At 39.4% G+C, this 20,679-nt stretch overlaps 1 protein-coding gene across 18 annotated transcripts in view; it reads left to right on the forward strand.

Moving 5' to 3' along the window:
* Positions 1-1,784: 1,784 nt before the first annotated feature.
* Positions 1,785-20,679, forward strand: part of ARHGEF33 (Rho guanine nucleotide exchange factor 33) — a 134,841-nt gene continuing 115,946 nt past the window's right edge. For 5 of the 18 annotated variants that reach the window (XM_032239380.1, XM_032239382.1, XM_032239385.1 and 2 more), the window contains exons 1-2: positions 1,786-2,073; positions 7,911-7,983. The gene's annotated coding sequence lies outside the window, so the exon portion shown is untranslated. Of the gene's footprint in view, positions 2,074-7,910; positions 7,984-20,679 lie in introns of all 18 variants that reach the window. The other 13 variants (XM_032239377.1, XM_032239386.1, XM_032239384.1 and 10 more) reach the window with 5 other exon arrangements.

Below are 20,679 nucleotides of genomic sequence, written 5' to 3' on the forward strand. Positions count from 1 at the left end.
TCTGTCTACAAAAACTAAAACTAAAACACACATACACGCAAAAACAACAGCAACAATAAAAAACTAATCTCTACTCTGGTAGTAGAGGCCTTTAGGAGGTGATTATGTTATGAGGACAGAGCCCTCATGGATGGGATGAGTGCCCTTATGAAAGAGATGTGAAGGAGATTGCTTGCTGCTTCTATTACAAGAGAATGCTGCAAGAAGGTGCCGTCTTTGAAGAAGAGAGCAAGCCCTTACCAGACACTGAATCTGCTGGTGCCTTGATCCTGGACTTAACCACCTCCAGAACTGTAAGCAATACATTTCTGTTGTTTACAAATTACCCTAAAGTGTTTTGTTACAGCAGTTCAAATGGACTATGACATTTATAATAGCTTCAACTGGAAACAATCCAACTCTCCATCAACTGATGAATATATAAACAAAATGTACACATAATGGAATATTATTCAGCCATAAAAATATGAAGTACTTATACTACAACATGGATGAACTTCAAAAACATTGCACTGGCCAGGTGGGGTGGCTCATCCTGTAATCCCAGCACTTTGGGAGGCCAAGGTGTATGGATCGCTTGAGTCCAGGAGTTTGAGACCAGCCTGGGCAACATGGCAAAATCCCGTCTCTACAAAAAATACAAAAATTAGCCAGATGTGGTGACACATGCCTGTAGTCCCAGCTACTTGGGAGGACTGCTTGAGCCCAGGATGCAGAGGTTGCAGTGAACCAAGATCATGCCACTGCACGCCAGGTTGGGCGATGGAGCCAAACTTCATCTCAAAAACAACAAACAGACAACATTGTACTAAGTAAAAGGAGCCAGTCACAAAAGGCCACATATTGTATGATTCCATTTATGTGAAATGCTCTGAATAGGCAAATCCTTAGGGACAGAAAATAGATTGGTGGTTGCCAGGGGAGGAAGGAATTGGGAGGCATGAGGTTTCTAGAATTAGACAGTGGTGATGGTTGCACAGTTTTGAAAATATGTTAAAAACCACTGAATTGTTCACTTTACAAGGACAAATTTTATGTATGGTATATAAATTATGTCTCAATTTCTTAAAAAGTAGATCTGTGTGTTGTCATATAGTCTATATCCAGAAAACCTCTTTACTTTTCACACAAAATAATTTAAAAATTATGTCAGCTACATTTAAAAAATTACAATAAAGACCTGAATGTTTTTGCTGAAGCTCTATTATTCTAAAACTGACAAAAAATACTGTATGCAATAAATAACTTCTTTGTCATATTTCTCTATTCAAAATCTTGTGAATATTTGTATTCCTCAACATATTATAGCCAAAAAATATATATCTATTTTTTGCTGTACTGGCACAAGTTTGGGTTGCACTGTCTTCTAAAATGTTAAAATAAAAATGGCATTTTTGTTGGTTTCTCATAATAACAGCTTTATGTTTAATTTCAAAAGGACCTATTTATAAGTGTTCAAAGATACATTTTAAGAATTGGACGTTTTTTGCATAGGTTCCTTAACATTAGCTGGCATGGCTTTAGAATTAAATATTATTATGTGGAAATTTGTAAAGAGATAAATACTGGACAAGTTAAAATAAGGTGAGAAGATGTTTTCAGGAACCAGGACATATAATTCTAATTCAAAAACTTCTGGAAAATATAGAAAATTATTTGCTTTGCTGCAAACTAAATTTTCCCTATTTTTTTTCAATTCATTTAAGGTAGCAAGATATATATTTTACTCTTAAAATATTTAACTTTTATTGCTATGTTAATAACTTTTCAATGTACAATTTTTCAATTTTCTAATATACCAAAGATTTTCCTCTTAAATGGGTTTCTTCCTTTTACTCATTGAAACTAAATGCAGCTCAGTTATTTGATTAGTTGATGCTAGAATTTGACCTGGAGCTTATATAATTAGAAGAGACATTAGTTTTCCTCATTTAAAAGCCTGGTTAGCATACTACGGTCTCGTTTCAGGGGAAGTCAAACCTCTCTACTGCTTCTTTTTATAACCTTTAAGTTAATTCAGAACCCAGATAAGCCTTGATCTGAGGATGATATAACCACCACAAGCAACATGGGGTAAGTATGTGCTTTTATATGCTTTAAGGGGCACTGAAAGGGGAAATAATTTTATAAGAGATGAAAGCCCATCAATCCTTACCATATGGTGTATCAATTTAAATTCAATATATGCTAACATTTATTTAAGGTAGCCATTCAAAGAAATAACTTTTATTTAAAAGTTATGACAATTTGTAAAACATTCATTTATTTCCTTGCTTAATTTTTATATGATGTCTTAACTGCCTTTGCAGGTTATCAGTAAACTGGAGACAGAAGTTGTTCTGCATATTAATAAATATAGTTGAAGCCGAGTTAAATTTTGAGAGCAATCTTAAAGAAAGGATGATAGGCAGCATAAATCTGACATGGACATGCCTCTTTGGGATTAATAATAATGAAAGAATGAAAAAGATTAGGGATGGAGGGAAATTGGTTTGTTCCTTTCTAACAGAAGAAAGACAGAAAAATCTTCACCACTCGCCCCTCTATGTACAGAACAAAAAACACATCCTGATTGAAAATGTATACTGATTAATTACATGGGGGCTTTATTGGTGAAACCTAATTCTAAACACTTCATGGGGCTTTGGTGTGTAATGAGAAGAACTGAGTTTCACTTGACACTGTCTTTACTTAGGTGAGAATAGCATTCTATTATAATTAGTATTGGAATTATGTGAGTTTTTATATGCTGAAATAGTGTTCTGTCTTTATACCACCCTTTTATATTTTTTAATAGCCTCTTTTAATACAAAATCATATTGCTGTAAATGGTATAGCTATTTCACTGAAGTCTACTTCTGAAGGATTCAACACAATAATCAGAAATTTATACTAGAGAAAAAAATTTTTGATACATATTTTTTCTAAACATTTTTCACAAACCGAATTAATGTCTATGATTTTCATACCATGGGCTCTGAAAATGCAATCTAAACTCATTTGAAAACTCAGAGGCTTTTCAAAGAAGATAATCATATTATTAGGTTTTTTTTCTTTTTTCTTTTCTTTTTTTCGACAAGGTCTCACTTTGCCATCTGGGCTCAAGCAATTCTCCCGCTTCAGCCCCTTGGGTAGCTAAGACCACAGGCACTAACCACCACAGCTGGCTAATTTTTGTATTTTTTGTAGAAATGGTGTTCTGTCATGTTGCCCAGGTTGGTCTTGAACTCCTGATCTCAAACAGTCCTCCCACTTCGGCCTCCCAAAATGCTGGGATTACAGGCGTGAGCCACCATGCTGGCCTTACTGTTAACTTTTTCTTTATTCCTTTTATTTACCTTCCCTTTTCTCTGTGTATAAGGGTGTACTGCAACATAGCAGGCCAGTAGTAAACCAAGCAATGTGGATACAAAGATCAACTGATCTTCCTCCTCATCTTCCTCTCCTTTCTTCCCTTCCTCTCTCCCTTTTCCTTCCTTCCTTTTTCTTTAATGACAGCAGTTCTCAACCCTTTTTGGTGTCAAGAATTGCTTTCAGAATCTTCAGAAACCAGTCCACCTTTCTGCAAAAAAAAAAAGTAAAATCATACAAAATTTTGCATACAATTGTAGGAGATTTACAGGTGACGTGAAACCCTATTCCCAGGACCACAGGTTAAGACCTTTGGATTTTGATTTTAGGACTACAGTATGATTTGTTCAATATTTCTCTTTGTTTGGATTTTTATAAAATGTAAGAATCTTTAAGTTCATAATTCTTGCTAATCTTCTCAAGGACAGTGTGGAAGATTCTCCCCCCACTCCATACACACACACACGCAATTTACATTAATGTGAAACAGTTTAACCAATACGCATTACATTACTGCTGCTGGGCCCCAAGGACTTGACTAATCACTCGTGCCTTTCGAGAGTGCCAGGAATCACCTTGGGAGCCATGGAAGGAAAAAAACCCTCATTATGTTATTTGTAAAGCACTTTGAAAGCCCTGAGTAAGATGAACGAAACAAATCTTAAATTGCTAATATTACAGACAGCACTTTTCTGATTGGTATGTTCATGATTATTTTGTTGTCTGTTCCTACCTTTATTGACAAAAAGACAGGGTAGTAGGAATTAACATTTGTTTAAGTCTTCCTAAAATAACCAGAAAAATAAAGAGAAAGCAGTAGCTAACTGGATTCTCAAATGTATCCATTTGAAGAAATCTCTAGAATTTATTTCCTGAGAATGAGGGAATTGCTGTTTTGGATTTGTCTTTGGGGCCTACTTATCTCAAACGATTTGAGGATATAATTCTCGTCTATGAGGCAATGTCAGCCCTTTCCACTTTCCTTCAGGCTATGCTGCCATGGGTTTAGTGAGCAACAAAGAGGCAAATACTGGAAAATTCTTATGCTCCCTCCTCTTAAATTTTCATTGGATTTCTTATGGAGTGTGTGGGTAGGTGGGGTGGGTAGAGATGATGCCTAACAGATGATGCCTAAAGGTGGGTAAAGGAATAACGGGAAAAGTGGAATAACCTAACTGACATCTGCTATTTACCATAACACCTGGGCAAAGGATGAGCAATGGGAAAGAAAGGTTGGTTGTATTTCTTTTCTGAGATACTTTTTAATGTGCTTTCCCCATCTCCTAGCAGAATTAGTCAGTGCAACCCCAAATGACATATGGGAAAAACAAAAGTTAAGGCTTTGGTAAAATTGTAGAACCAACAACTTCATTATTATATCATAGTCAGTCTCCTTTTAGTCTGCCGGTTCAGTTAAATTTAGAGTAATTTAAAAAATTATCTTACAGATATATTTTCTCCTTCTGAATCTGAGAGTGACCATCCAACTCCTTTTCTTGGGCAAAGCGTACATTGGGCTCATGGAGCAATCTTTGAAATGTTGCTCCTATCTGTGCCCTCCTTTCTAAGAGCCACTTCCCTAATTCAGGTCATCATTATCTTTTACTTGGGTTATCAAGGGTGCCTGCTTACTGGCCTCTTTGCAGCTGCTCTTTCCTCTACAGAACCACAAAGTCATTTCTTACCAGAGATACGTGATCTTGTTACACCTCCGCTATATCTCTGCTTTAACATTTTCAGCAATGCATTCTCTCTACTGCAAAGCAAGCTCCAAAGAAAAGATTTAAGGCCCTCTATCTGTCCCCAATCTACATGTCCAGGCCCACCTTCTACTCTACCTTCTGTGCTCCTTAGGATTCCTAAATCCACCTGGGCCTTGTGCTTTGTTCCTCTTGTAATCCTCCTTTTTTCTGCATTTCTTTTCTTTTTTTTTTTTTGTGAGACAGGGTCTCATCCTGTCACCAAGGCCAGAGTGCAGCAGCGCAGTCTCGGCTCACTGCAACCTCTGTCTTCTGAGTTCAAGCGATTCTCCTGCCTCAGCCTTCTGAGTAGCTGGAATTACAGGCACCCACCAACATGTCCTAATTTTTGTATTTTTAGTAGAGACAGAGTTTCATCATGTTGGCCAGGCTGGTCTCAAACTCCTGACCTCAAGCAATTCACCTGCCTCAGCCTTCCAGAGTGCTGGAATTACAGATGTGAGCCACTGTGCCTCGTCCCTCTGGTGATCCCCTTTTGACTATTTCTATGTATTGTGCAAAGCCTGGCTCAAATCCTATCTTCTTAATGATCCTTTCTCCAATTCCCACAATGGAATTCATCTTTTCTCTGAAAAGTTTAGGCACTTTACATTTTCTTATTTCATTTGTCACAATCCCTCATATGTTACCGTTATTTGTGTGTCTCATCTTCCCTACTAGACTGGAAGCAGAAGCAGTGGCATCCTTGCATTTCTCCCAGCACCTGGTACAATGCCTTTTATATGGTATATGCTTATTAAATACTTGCTGAATGCACATGAACTCTGTTTTTCCTATACTCCACAAAAAACCCTAAAAACTTAATTTTAGCCAAACTCTCCTTCTTTCTTCTGCAACTGAGTTGCCTCATTTTCCATGTTTTTATCTGAGGAGCTCAAAGGAGTGAGTAGTATCTGAAATGAAGGCAATTCAAGGGAGAAAGGGTACAGACAAGGGCTGGAGTGACACACTAGAGGCTTCTGAAGACTTTGTTGTTAATAAGCAGAAAGCACACATAGCCTCCAAGGAAATGTGAAATAACTTTCCAGAATTAAAAATTGTTCTTGCCGGGTATGGTGGCTCACACCTGTGATCCCAACACTTTAGCAGGCCATGACACTTGGATCACTTGAGCCCAAGAGTTCGAGACAGGCCTGGGAAACATGGCAAAACCCCATCTCTACCAAAAAATAAAAATAAAAATAAAAATAATTAGCTAGGCATGGTGGCATGCACCTGTAGTTCCAGCTACTCAGAGACTGAGGCAGGAGGATTGCTTGAGCCCAGGAGGTCGAGGCTGTAGTGAGCCACAATCACACGACTGCACTCCAGCCTAGGCTTCAGAGAGAAAACCTTTCTTTTAAAGAAAAAAAAAAAGTTGGTTTTAGGCTCTGGATAGCTTCCTAGAAGACCAGCATATCAGTAAGGATTGGTTTCATCTGTATATGCTGGGAAACACAAACAAACAAACAAAAAACCAGAATAATAGGGGTTTAAACAAGCTAGAAGTATATTTCTCTCTTACATAAATAAAAACAAAAACAAAACAAAATGAAAAACCCCACAAAGGTAGGCAGTCTAGAGCTGTTAGATGAGTTATTTGGTGTGAGGTACTGAGATTCCTCTCATCTTTTTCTTCTGCCATTCTTAATGTATCACCTTTTGGTCCAAGAAGGTTGCTAGGTCTTCTTCGATCTCACTGGTGTTCAGCCAGCAGGAATGAGGAATGGGGGAAAAAAGGTGTGTTCTCTCTTTTAGGAGACTTCCCAGAGGTCACTCAGTGTTTCTAGTTGTATTGCATGGGTAGAAATCTAGTCTTGTGGTTACACTTAGCTGTGAGAGAGAAGGGAAACACAGTCTTTTAACTGGGTTTCCAAAAAACAAAAGAGGAGAATGAATACTGGGTAGCAACTAGCAGTGTCTGACAGAGCCAGCATCAGGCCTTACATGGCTTCTTATATTCCTTTAGACAAAATACAGCATTATGTACAAAAGTAACCTTTCAAGAAAAAAAATTGGTAAAGGAAAAAAAAAAAAAAAAAAGAGCAAGCCAAGCTGGGAATAAACAGGTTCACCTAGGATAAAGGCCCCTTGATAAAATGACAAAAGGTGACCAAGTAAGGCTTTTCCCCTCCCCACACTCCTACAACCCATTCTCCCTCCCTCCGGTCTTCATGTCCCTTAATCCTCACATCCACACCGTGACGCAAGTATTGCTATTACTAAGCCAATCATACAGATGAGGAAACTGAAGTCCAGGAAGATTCAGTGGACTTCTGCCTGTACTGCAGCAAAAATTATATAAATTTCAGAATGTTTTCTAATTAGATTTGTTCTTAATTTTGAGTATAGATCACTGTAATTAGTCTCTAAAGAATAACCTATTATAAACATATTTCATTTATCACTGGAAGTAGATGATTTAATGTGGAATATTAGAAAAGACTCTAGATTTGTGGCTTTCAATATTTTAGGGTCAATCAACTGCTTTAAACTCTTCTGATTCAGTAAAGTCCTCTAAGCCATGCTGGAGTTCTCCAGCTCGGTTTTTAAGTACATAGAAATTTATTTTTATTAGTCACCCCAAACATATGAACGCTGAGGTGATTGTACTTATTCAATACCAGTGACTTGAAAATTAAAAGACTAGAATAAATAAGGACTTTTACTTTTTTACTTTATATGGTTTTGACCTATTAGAAATTTTTAACAACAGTGAATTGCATATATAATAAAACTTTTAATTACAAAATTATAGGAAAAATGATGGCATAAAATGCAAGGTAGCTATCATTATCAATGGCATTTTGTTTTTTACAGAACTTCTAGAGAAATCAGGAAGACGACTTCAAAAAAAATGATATGATGTCTCCCAGTGGAGACAGGGCACGAGGTGAGTGAAAATTGCAAAGAACTGGTTTCTAATAAGAACACAGGCAAACTGAGAGCTTAGATTAAACCAGTGATCATTCTTGAAGCAGAAGTATTATAAATTTCTTTGTAGAATTTTATAACCCTTCTTGGCTTGAAAACCATCAAATAAGCAAATTGTGAGATTACTTAATTAGCTAGCAGTAAGGGGAAACAGCCACCTTCCAAACCAGCCACATTATATCAGACTTGACTGCATATAAGAGTGCTTACTGACAGCATTGAGACAAGAATGAACTATGTTGGGTTTTGTTTGTTTGTTTTTGTTTTTGAGATGGAGTCTCGCCCTGTCGCCTCGGCTGGAGTGCAGTGGCATGATCTCAGTTCACTGCAACCCCTGCCTCCCAGGTTGAAGCAATCCTGCCTCAGCCTCTCGAGTAGCTGAGATTACAGACACGCACCACCATGCCCAGCTAATTTTTGTATTTTTATAGAGATGAGGTTTCACCATGTTGGCCATGCTAATCTCAAACTCCTGACTTCAAGTGATCCACCTGTCTCAGCCTCTGAAAGTGCTGGGATTATAGGTGTGAGCCATCACATTCAGCCATACTATGTTTTAATGAAGTTCTATTTTGGATGTCTTTGGTGATTGCAAAAAACTTTAGGAAAGACAACTTTTACTTTCCATTGAAGTGATAGATTTTGAGTCCCTAAGTGCATTCTGGGTTTTTTCACTTAATAATAATGTGGGCTAGTAACTATTATGCCCTCTTGACAGTTGAGGGAGCATAGGCTTAGGAAGATTAACCCTCCCAGGTCACAAAATGAAATAAGTAGCAGAGCTGGGATTGGAAGCTAGATGTCTGACACACTTACGAAAAATGTCTCATAATTTAAAACATTATTTTTAAACTTCAAAACCCAAAAGTGCTCATTGTAAAACAAAATACAAACATGATTATGACAGAAGAGTTTAAGTAGGATTTAAAAGCCCATCCTACCCCGAACCCCACCCCTCTTTCCAATGTTACTAGTTTAGTATAAATCCTTCTGTATCTTTCTTTTTGCCCAGTGTACTTTCCATAGTACACTCAGCAAAAAGAAAGATACGGAAGGATTTTCACAGTATCACACTTGAAAGCATGAAAAGTATCCAATTTTTCACAGTATCATACTTCCTATTAAATAAAAAAACAGAGGAGATTGAGTTTACTATATATCTTTACTGAAATAAGCATCTACCTCTAAACAATAACTGAAATGCTCATTCAGCTGACATCAGGCATCTATCTGTAGAGACTCAAAGAATAATAGAATTCACTTGCTGTCTCCCAAGGACTCATAATCTAGTGCAGTGGTTTCTAAGTTTATTTTTGAGAGCGTAATTATAGACTCCTTTGAGACTGATGTGACTCTGAACTCTTTCCTGAGAAGAAAATGAACCTATAAAATTTTGCCTATAATTTAGAGGATTCCTGGAAACCTTGAGAGTATTGGACCCCAATCTTGTAGAAGTGAGACTTTTAAATTTATAGTTTGATAGAAATACTATAATGGAAGTGTAGACAAGATGTGACCACAGCACAGACAAACAGGGTTTAACTCTCCTGGGACATATCAAGAAAGACAGGGAAGAATGACATTTGCACAAAATATTGAAGGACACTAGGAGTTTGACAGCTAGCCTGGTGCAGGGGAAGAATGTCCACTGAGGGAACAGCCCCAGAGGCTAGAATGGATGGGGAAACATAACTGTCTTTGTGATAGGAGCCCAGTGTGTGTATGGGAGTGACTAAAGATGAGTCTGCAGAGCTGGGCAGAAGCCAGAGCACAAAGGGGTTTGTCCATTGGGCTAGGGCATTTGAACTTTAGGAATCACTGAAGGATTTTGATAAAGACTTTCAGAGGTGGCAAAAAGTCTATATTAGTGCATGTTTAAATAAATCATCATAGGAATAATAATTTGGATGATGGAATAAAATATAAAAAGTAGATAAGATCATTGGATTCTGATTTTGGAGGGGATTATTGACTAAATGACGTATTATTTAAAAGATATATTGCTAAAATCAAATAGAATTGATTGGAAAGCCATTGCTTTTATAAAGGAAGTTGGGAGAATAAAGTTCTGAAACTGTATTTATAAGATAAAAGGGTGATTTTCAAACACAAAATTTGGGCAGCAGATTGACTCCTTGGCTGCAGGAAGTCCCATGCACAGTCAAGCTAATGTCAGTCACTCAAGGTGGGTCATTCACTCCTGATTCAGTCACTGTCATGCCCTCTGCTGTCTTCCAGGAGCTCCAGATGGGCCATGTGACCTCCCATTGACCCTTCCACCTACAATGAGCAGGAAAGAGAAAGAGGGTACAGTGGTTCAGGTTTTTAACATCTCTGCATTAACCATGTATTGCTTTTATGATTGAGATTTTAAAGCAATGTAGTGTAAAGCAAGGCTTACAAATAACATCATAGCTGGTTTATTTCTATTTGGCTGTTCTTTACCTAATATACTTAAAAAAAGGAAAATATTAGTCTTACATCCGACTTCTTGGCAGTGGCTTCAAAAAGTCTCAAGGACATTTCACTTGATAAATACTTATTATTTATTATTCATTTAATTTTTTTTTACTTATCAGATACCGTAGAGACTTGGAAAAGTAAACTGTGCATATATTGCATATGCTACTTTACATGTATAATGTATCTTATAAATTTTCTTTTTAATACAAAGAATCATTTGGTCTTTGCCAAAGGGTAGTGCTCTGAAAGATTTCTCAGACATGTTTAAATAGTGAGCTTTGCTAAACCAAAATTTACAATTTAGGTGAAATAGCCTTATTTTTCCAGCTTGCCTTTTCCAACTCATTAATTTTTTTAAATGGGTCTTCTTGCTATTAATATGAACAAATAAAGTTCTGTGGAGTTTTTTAGGAAAAGAAATAATTAATAATAAACATCTCCTGGAATTAAATTCAACTTAGACTTGTGTTGAGTGCCCACTGCAAATAATCCCCATGTCAGAGAAATGTGAACAAATGATTTAAATGTAGTTATCTTTAAAACTCAAGCTAATTTTGCACTCCCCTCTATAAAATATCTAAGAATTAAAAATATTTGATAATTTTTTAAATTGCTGAAAATTAAGTAAAATTGCTACTATAAAGAGTAAAATTGCTATTATGAGGAGATATGCCCCATTTATCCTGAGGCTTCAAGTCCAGCACTCTAGGATCATAAGATATTATGCTCAGAGAAATAAGCGAGGCACCAAACAGCAAATACAACATGAGCTCACTTATATGTGGAATCTAAATAGTCAAACTCATAGAAGTGGAGAATAGAACGAGGCTGGGGGTGAATGGGTGAGGGGTGGAATGGAGACATGTTGGTCAAAGTGTACAAATTTCAGTAAGGCAGGAGGAATACGTTTTTGAGATCGATTGCATAGCAGGCTGACTTTAGTTAGCATATTGTATATTTCATAAATTTGAAATGTTCTCACCACAACAATGACAAGTATAGGAGGTGACAGGTAGGCTAATTAGCTTGATTTACTCATTCTACATTGTATACACCTATCATAACATTGCACTACATTTCCTAGATAAATACAATTATAATTTGTGAATTAAAAAAGGAAATTTTAAAAAAGAATCATTACCTGCCAGGTTAAATGGATATGAATAAGAAATAGTCAGCTGGGCACAGTGGGTCACAACTGTAATCCTAGCACTTTGAAAAGCTGATGGGAGAGGATTGCTTGAGGCCAAGGAGTTCAAGACTAGCCTGGGCAAGAAAGCGAGACCTTACCTCTACAAAAAATAATTTAAAATTAGTCTGGTATGGTGGCAGGCACCTGTAGTCCCAGCTACTTGGGAGGCTGAGGTAGGAAGGTTGCTTGAGCCCAGGAGATCGAGGCTGCAGTGAGCTAGGATTATACACTCGCTCCAGATTGGGCAACAGAACAAGATCCCATCTCTAAAATAAATAAGTAAATACATAGAGACTATTGCCTAAAACTCCTGGCAGGAAGAAACACTAATAATGCAGTCTGAGAATGTGGTAGAACAGGGATTGACTGATTATGACTTAGAGGTTAGGGGCAAGCTTCATAGAGAGAAAGGTGCTTGAATTGAGCCCTGAAGGATAAAAAGTATTTCATTAGATAAAGATATTTGAAGGATGGAGGATAGGCGGAACAAAGGCACAGCAGCATGAAAGTGTTTGGTGAAAGGCGTGAACTGAGATCATCTACCCATGTATACACATATACTAACTACTATAAAGTTTTGTTTGAATTACTCTGAAATAAAGGAACAAACCAAGTGAGTTCAGCTAGTCCAGTCACGAGCTGTTACAAGTAGCAAAATCATATCAACCAATGTCTAATTGGCTACAGGGACACACCTTAAGCTCCACCCAGACAACCTCTCAAGGTTCTGATTAGAGAAGCAGTCCCACAGGATATGGAGACGTAGTGATTTGCAGAGCAGATGAGCCGGAGTTAGTGAGATGGGGTTTCTGAGATTTAAGATTAAGGTCCCACAGACAGAGCTGAGTCAAGATAACTCAGGCAGGCTAAAAATTTGCTTAGACGGATTTTCTTTCAATATCTCACACTTAAATGAGGAGAGGGTGATCTCTTCCTGGAGGAAATGTGGAAGAGGAGGCTCCTAAAAGCAGTACTCAGTTTCCTGTTCAGGATCAATAACAGTTCAGCTCTGGCCTCACAGCGGCTGTACCACTCAACAAAATGAAAATCCTGCAAGAAAACCAGACTCAGCCTTCTTTAAGGCTTTTTGGTGACCATGTGTTGCTACTCAAGCCTGCATTTAGGATACCCCACTCTCATGCCAAACACACACACACACACACACACACACACGCACACACACACGCACACACACACACACACCCCTACCAGAAGGAAGCATTCATTTCAATCACACAAGAGTCTTTCCTTAAGAGAACTCCTGATAAATCTAGTTTTCTCCTTCTCCCATTTCCAGGGATGTTTTAGCACCTCTGATAGATTGGTACAGGGGCAGCCCCTTCATCCAGCTCTAACCCCATATTTAGGGCCTGGAGATGCCAAGCCGCTGGTTGCTGGTGGGCTCCCTTCCTACCCCCTGCTGGGCTGAGGCTGTGGATGGAGGGCTCCATTCTGATGGCTGCAGCAGTAACCAGCTCCCGGGTGGGGCTCATTTCTGAGCTCTGTGCTTCAGACCTTGGAAGCTAACACATCCCTATCCTGGAAGACCTTTACATCTGGACTCCTGGGGAGACTTCCACATTTGCTAATTCTCTTATCTCTACTGATCTCAGGCTAAAGCTGAGCTTCCAGCTTTATGCTAGAACCAAACTGCAAAGCATAGCAATAATCACCGCTAGAGACTTAACGGTCATTCCAGAGACTGAGCTAGCAGACTCGTATAGGGTAAGTAATTTTCCCAAGGTCAACCAGCTATTTAAATCATGGACTTGGGATTTGAATCCACATCTTTCAGACTTCAAACTCAAATTCTCCGTTTCCACTCCCTATTAACAACTAGCATGGCTCTCGCTATTGCTCTCAACTGGCTGAAGTATTAGCTGAAAACAGATTAAAGTGTGTTTTAAAAAATCTCTCAAGATTCAAATGAGCAGAGTTATAATGTTGATGACAGGCAATGAGGTTGATATATCTGGGCAAGGCATCTAACTTGACAGCCATTTTATACCACTTACTTCTGACGCCTGCCTCACTGAGATTAAAGACATTTTATCCGATTCCATAATCACCATATGTATATAAGAAATTGGGACTCTGTAGTGAATCATTTTATTTTTTTTCTGTCAAAACAGGAGCTTATAACTTAGCCAAGTCACTTATCTTCTCTGGACCTCATTTTCCATGTTTGTAAAGTGACAGGACTGATCTCTGTATACTCTTTCCATTTGATTTTCTTTACCACTCTACATTGATTCCTTAGTTGATATGGCAAGTAGTTGTGGTGGGTGCAGTTTTGTTTTGTTTGGTCTTTCTGAACTATGAGATTGGTTTATTCATTTATTCAACACCTATTTATTTAAGGCCTATTCTGTGCTAGACCTTGCTGTAGGTCTTGGAGAATACAGGGTGAACAAAAATGTCCAAGCCCTTATCAAAGCCAAGACGGTCAATGAGCAAATAAATATATAACATTATCATTTGATTGGTAAATGTTGTGGAGAAAAATAAAGCAGTGAAAGGGAGATAGGGCATAGAGGCTGGGGCTCCTTTCTTTCATGTATCGGTCAAAGAAGGCCTTTCTAATAAAGTGACATTTAAGCAGAGACCTTAGATCTTTTTTATCCTTGATGTGGGGTAGTAGGATATTGTAAAGTTGAGAAGACTTTGAAGTTGCCAAGAGATAGGGCAGAAATAGGCCTCGGTCGAGATAAATCACAGCTTGAGGTTCAACCTAGCTCTTCCTCCTCACATCCCTTACAGCCCAGGATTTCCACAAGTGAGCTTCTCTCTGCTACTATGATTCCAGACAGTCTATTTTAACATTTTAATGACCTTTCAAATGTATTGCATCTACTTATTCATTTAATTTTTACCAATGAGCAATTAACAGTACATTTAAAAATACTATGAAAACTGAATTTACAGGATTTTAAGAAGCAGGAATCTGTTCTGCATGTGAATTTTACATCCAGATTTATACCACAGGCTAAAGGAAGGACCTACACTAAAAAATGTATAGGAAGGAGTTAAAGATGCAAGGACTAGGCTGGAAATACTATTTTCAAAGGAATCAATTTTTTTTTTTAGATTTATTCTGCACCTAGTGGCTCATGATTCAAAGCCCATCACATAATTTGTTTTGGAGACAGGAACTTCCAGGAGCAGATGAATGGCAGACACTAGGGGCCAAAGGCAAGCTCTGGAGAGGTGTTAAGAGGAAAGAAGTGGGCAAACACCAGGCAGTGAGGATTCTAAGGTGCGTTCCAAAGTGGGTGAAGGAAGAAAAGGATTGAGTTTGCTTTTAAATCCAAAACACTAGAATCTAACATATGTAACAAGGGCTAAGCTGCTGCAAATCATCCTATTTTATGACCCTGTAACTCTGAAAATGCCATTTAGAGCCTAGCTAGAACATTAAATCCCTTTGTTCTACTCTCCCAGTCTGGATTTCCTTCTACCAATCATTTCTCCCTTAGTCTGTACATCCATGATTTTTAGATTCGAGAACACCTTATCAATTAATTATTAATAATTGATTAATTGAGGGGGATTATGTGCTGGAGAGTTACCACTGTCAGTGTTGAGGACAGTTTAGCGTCTTTGTCAATAAACCTTTATTGAACTTCTATGAACTTCTATTGAACATATATTCTATGTTAGAATATATCCTATGTACAGGGATAATAGAGGTGGAAAAAACAGCCTCTTTTCTCAAAGAGGTTTATAATTAACTTAGAAAATGAGATTATTTACATAAGATGAATAACAGTAGAAAAATTTGTTTTGACTCCCATTGAGTTCTACAGTTATCCCAAGAAAGGAAGGACGATTTTCTGTTGGATTGAAGGGTGCAAGTTCCAGAAGGGGAATGGGCCAGCATTAGACTTTGGAGAATGAGCAAAGATTCGTCCATTGAAGTGGGGTGAGCAGGGCAGACCAGACAGCAGGGAGAAGAGACAAAGTAGGAAATGCAAGTGGTGAACCAGGCTGAGGCGGCTGGCAGACCTCCTACGCATCAGAAATGAGGTTGGAGGGCCGGGCCAGGGACACTGTGAAGGACCTTGAGATCTCGATTTTATTTTATGAAGAAGAAAAATATGGGCCAGGTGCAGTGGCTCATGCCTGTAATCCCAGCACTTTGGGCAGCCGAGGCAGGCAGATTACCTGAAGTCAGGAGTTCGAGACCAGCCTGGCCAACATGGCAAAATCCCATCTCTACTAAAAATACAAAAATTAGTTGGGTGTGGTGGTCGATGCCTGTAATCCCAGCTACTTGGAAGGCTGAGGCAGAGAGAATTGCTTGAACCTGGGAGGCAGAGGTTACAATGAGCCGAAATTGCACCACCACACACCAGCCTGGGAGACAGAGCGAGACTCCGTATCAAAAAACAAACAAAAAAAACCCCTATTGCAGTTTTTGAGCAGGAGAAAAGGATCATCTAAGTGACATTTAAAGGAAAACAATCTAGTAGCAGTGAAGAGGGTGGATGAAATAATTAGGATGCTCCTAGAGATGTTTAGGCACGAAGCAGTCAGGGCTGACCAAAGAGGTGACAATGAAAAGCAAAGGAGAAAATGAAAGAAACTTACAAAGTAAGACTCGTAAGGATTTTGCAACTAGTGGATTTGACTAAGGATTTCACAGCTGGTGAATTTTAGGATGAGAGGTGATTATTCTGCAGTCTTGAGCCTGGGTCAGTGGTGGTGCTGGTGACAGAGCTAGGGGAACCTGAAGGGGGAGCCTGGAGAGGTTAAAGTTACCAATGTGATCTAAACAGATGGAGTTTGAGGTGACTAAGGAACAGCCCAGTGGCAATATTCGTTGGAAAGAAATATAAGGGTGACCAGGGATATTCATTTAGGAGAAAAAAAAAAAAAGGGGGAAAAAAAAGCCAGTTTGTTTCCTTTCCTTAAAGACAGGTAAAACTGCATAGTGAAAATACTAGGGATTCAGACATGATGAACTGTTTAGCATAATTTCAGTTTGGGGTAAGGTGGTGATTTGTTTAGATTAAACAAAAGAACAGTTACAGAAGGCTCTGGGGGCTGGAGGGCTAGGGAAGGGAGGCCATTGGTTGTGATATCACCATGTTACCACACTGCTGAGTGATATTTGGAACTACCTGTTAAATTTTAGCCTCAGCATTTTAGAGCTACCAGGACTTTGAAAGCCCCCTCATACTACAGATGAGGAAATGGAAGCCCAGAGAGGGTGCCTGGCTTTCCTAAAGCCCCACAGTAAGAAGTCATGATGGGTTAGATCTCAGTCTAGTACTCTTCTGTTCCCAGACTGTATGAGCCAGCAGGTGACCTGTCTTCCTGACTTTTTGAGAAGCCCTTTTATTTGGTTCTACAGTGAGAAGCCTGACGAAAATGTTCATAAATTGCATTATCAAAAATCAAAATGGAAGACCCTCTGAAGAGCCTTAAAGGCAGGAAATGGTGTGTGGGGCAGCATGTATGTGCCCTGTTAGATCAACTTGTCTTCAGGTAAAGGAATCATTTTCCAGTAACATCAGAGCAAGATGAAATGAGCATAATCTACACAGGGGCTGACTACCTTGTGGCATGCTTAAGCAGCCCTAGAATAGATTTCAAGTGAGGTTGTTCAGTGTCTTTCCTTAAATACCTTGAAAAATGCTGAAGAAGCCAGGTGCAGTGGTTCATGCCTGTAATCCCAACACTTTGGGAGGCCAGGTGGGCGAATCGCTTGAGCCCAAGAGTTTGAGATCAGGGCAACATGACCTGGGAAACAGGTGAAACTCCATGGTGAAACTCTGTCTCTGCAAAAAAGAACCCAGGAGGCACAGGTTGCAGTGAGCCAAGATTATGCCACTGAACTCCAGCCTGGGTGACAGAGCAAGACTCTGTCTCACAAAAAAAAAAAAAAAAAAAAAAATCTGAAGAACAGAGTTGCTATGTAACTATCTGGGACAAAGGAGAAGTATGTAATTCAGCTTGGAGGCAGGGGGATGGAACACTTCTCTTCTATTTTTTACTAACTTATTCCTGTCCCAACTTGTTCCAAACAAAGAAATTGAAATAATACAATACTAGATTGAGGAATCAGAAAACAGCTTCTTAGCAAAACCTGCCCCAACGTGTTCTCGACTCCTTTTGGAATGTCTCTAGCCCTTTTCTCCTTGTTCTAAACTTTTCAGATATGGTAAAAATGTGCTCATTGGTGGGTTCAGTATGCTTTAGCTCTAGGGAGGGCACATATGAAATAAGCTGAAATTTAAAAGAAATAATCAAACTAATGATGAAATTACACTTGTCATTGGTCAACAAAAATGTTGACTCTTTCCCATATCTAGGCTTCTGCTGCTGGACTCTGTGATAATAATGGTTTATAAGATAAGACTTGGCCAAGTGCAGTGGCTCATGCCTGTAATAATCCCAGGACTTTGGGAGGCCAAGGTGGGAGGATCGCTTGAGCACAGGAGCTCGAGACCAGCCTGGGCAACATGGTGAAACCCTGTCTCTACAAAAAAAAAAAAAACAAACAAAAATGGGCTGGGTGTGGTGGTGCACTCCCGTAGTCTCAGTTACTTGGGCAGGTGAAGTGGGAAGAGCCTGGGAGGTCAAGGATTGAGCGAGCCATGACTGTACCATGCCTTGGTGACAGAGTAAGACTCCCTGTCTTAAAAAAAGAGATGATCCTTGGGTTAGGTGAGGAGAGATGACAGATGACAGTTGAGGAGAATGGCCAAGGCAGGCTTCATGAGGGTTGCCCCAAGACATGAGCTGCCCTTTGAGGGTTGAGCAGGACTTGGTTGGCAGAGAGCAGAGGGTTGTAGGACCGAGATCCCCAGATAGGCCTGTAAGTGGACTAGTTCTGTAGGGGGACGTGCTGTGGTTTTAGTACCCAGAGACCATTGCTGACCCCTGTCAAGTATGCATGGGCTGTGGGCTATTTTTCTAACTGAGGTCTTTGATTTTCAATGTTTGACTATGATTTCCAACTTTTGAAGGCTTTACTCCCTGGGAGTTTTTGTTCACTGAGCAGTAGTGGGAAATTATAGTCATTCTGAAGATCGGATTGTACTCTTTTTCTCCTTCCTAGCTGTTCTGAAAGTGCCAGAGGCAGCTCCAAATTGAATGTCATTTCATCTGAATATGAAAAAAATTCTCCCAGGAGGGGCAGCAGTAACCTGGTTTCCCCTCTCACCTAAATTAAGCTTTGGTGACTGATGATCCATTTCACAAGGTTCTACTAACTCAGCCACCTGGTTCAGATCTTGGGAGTCCTGGAACTGCCTCTGCTTTAGCAGAAGGAACATTTCCTGAGGACTAGTTTTTCCATGTTCATATACTCCTCTGCAAATCAGAGCCATCTCTAGGACTGGAGGGAGTTGTCTCTGGAGCCCAGGGTTCTTTCCCTCCAGCATTTCCCAGGAGAGCACTCTTGTCCTTCTTTGTCTTTCCTTCCTATTAATCAGGACTTACTTAGTGAATGTATTGTGACAGTCACTTTTTTGTCTTTTTAAGTAGATATTTACTGGGGCTCTCTGCCTCTTGCACAGTGTCTCTGGGAGGCTTTTTTTTTTTTTTTTTTTTTTTGAGGTGGGGTTTCACTCTGTCATCCAGGCTGGAGTGCAGTGGGACAGTCATTACTCACTGTAGCCTTGACCTCATGGGCTCAAGCAATCCTCCCACCTCAACCTCTCAAGTAGTTGGGACTACAGGTACATGCCAACATGCCCAGTTAAATAAATAAATAAAACTTTTTGTAAAGGTGGGGTCTCACTATGTTGCCCAGACTGGTCTTGAACTCCTGGGCTCAAGTGGTCCTCTTGCCTCAGCTTCTCCAAGTGCTGATATTTATAGGTTTGAGCACCGTGCTTGGCCTCCAGGAGGCTTTTAACTTACACTCAGATGAATCCAGGGAGAGAATGTGTTTGAAAGATTGAGATTAAAGAGTCAAATCAGGACAAGATAAGAGACGAAGCGCATTTTCCCTGACCAGATGCAGAGACTGGGAGACATTCAGGCTCACAAAATCTGGCTCTGAGACATTTAAGTATGCCAAGCATAAAAATGAGTCAGAAGAGCCCTGGAAGTGACTTTCAGCCCTGATCTGAAACTTTTGATAAGTTTTCATGTTTTCAATGAGGCATTTTTAAACTTAAAATAATCTCTGGATTATTTTAACAGGAGCCACCCTGTTTCTAGCCAGTGGTTGGTTTTGTGTGTGTGATAGATTTTTTTCCTGATTGTTGTAGACACATATTAACTCTACCAATTTACTTTCTCCTGACTGATCTTAGGTGAACAGTGACAAAAATTAACCTGCCAGTGGAGTGAGGATGGAAGGATCTTTGTTATTTCATTTCTGAGCCTTCTGTGCTCCGAACTATGGATCTATTCTCTATGCTTTGCTCCTGTTCTCACTGGCTCTGGTCACTTTGGGGCTGCTGGCAGTGATGCACATCACTACAGTTCATTTTGGGGTGGGACCATTCACTAGGAGAGCTTGCTGTCTCTTGGTTTTTCAAGCCAGGGAGTGGGAACGAGGGGATATGTTTCCGCCATTGGGACTTTGCTTGTTAAAATAAAACAGGGCTTTTTTCCTAATAAAAATTGTCTTCAGGCCAAACTCTTTATATTTACCAGTAAATCTTTATTGTTGATGTGAAGCAAGTTGTAGTTAAAGCGTGTTCCTCTGGTAGTCTATTGCATGAGAATTCAGGTCACTTCCACAAACATTTGTTGAGGGTATGTTGAGAATGGTGCCAGGAGCTGGAGACAGAAGGATGAATAAAACTTCCTGTGTGCTCCTTAGTTGCTCACAGTCTGGGGAGGGACAGCCATGCAGGCAGTTAACTAAGAAGGAGTGATGGCCTTGTGACCTAGTTCAGTGGCAGAAGCCACCCTGTTTCTAGCAGCCCACATTTGAGAAGGGGTCACGTAAGAGACTGACTTGAGCACCAACAACCATTTTCAAAATGAGGCCACTTATTGTTTGAGACATCTGGTGACAGAGTCCTATTTTAATCC

This window comes from Sapajus apella, unplaced genomic scaffold (assembly GCF_009761245.1).
Source record: "Sapajus apella isolate SASKATOON/1434 unplaced genomic scaffold, GSC_monkey_1.0 scaffold44, whole genome shotgun sequence".
Taxonomy (NCBI): domain Eukaryota; kingdom Metazoa; phylum Chordata; class Mammalia; order Primates; family Cebidae; genus Sapajus; species Sapajus apella.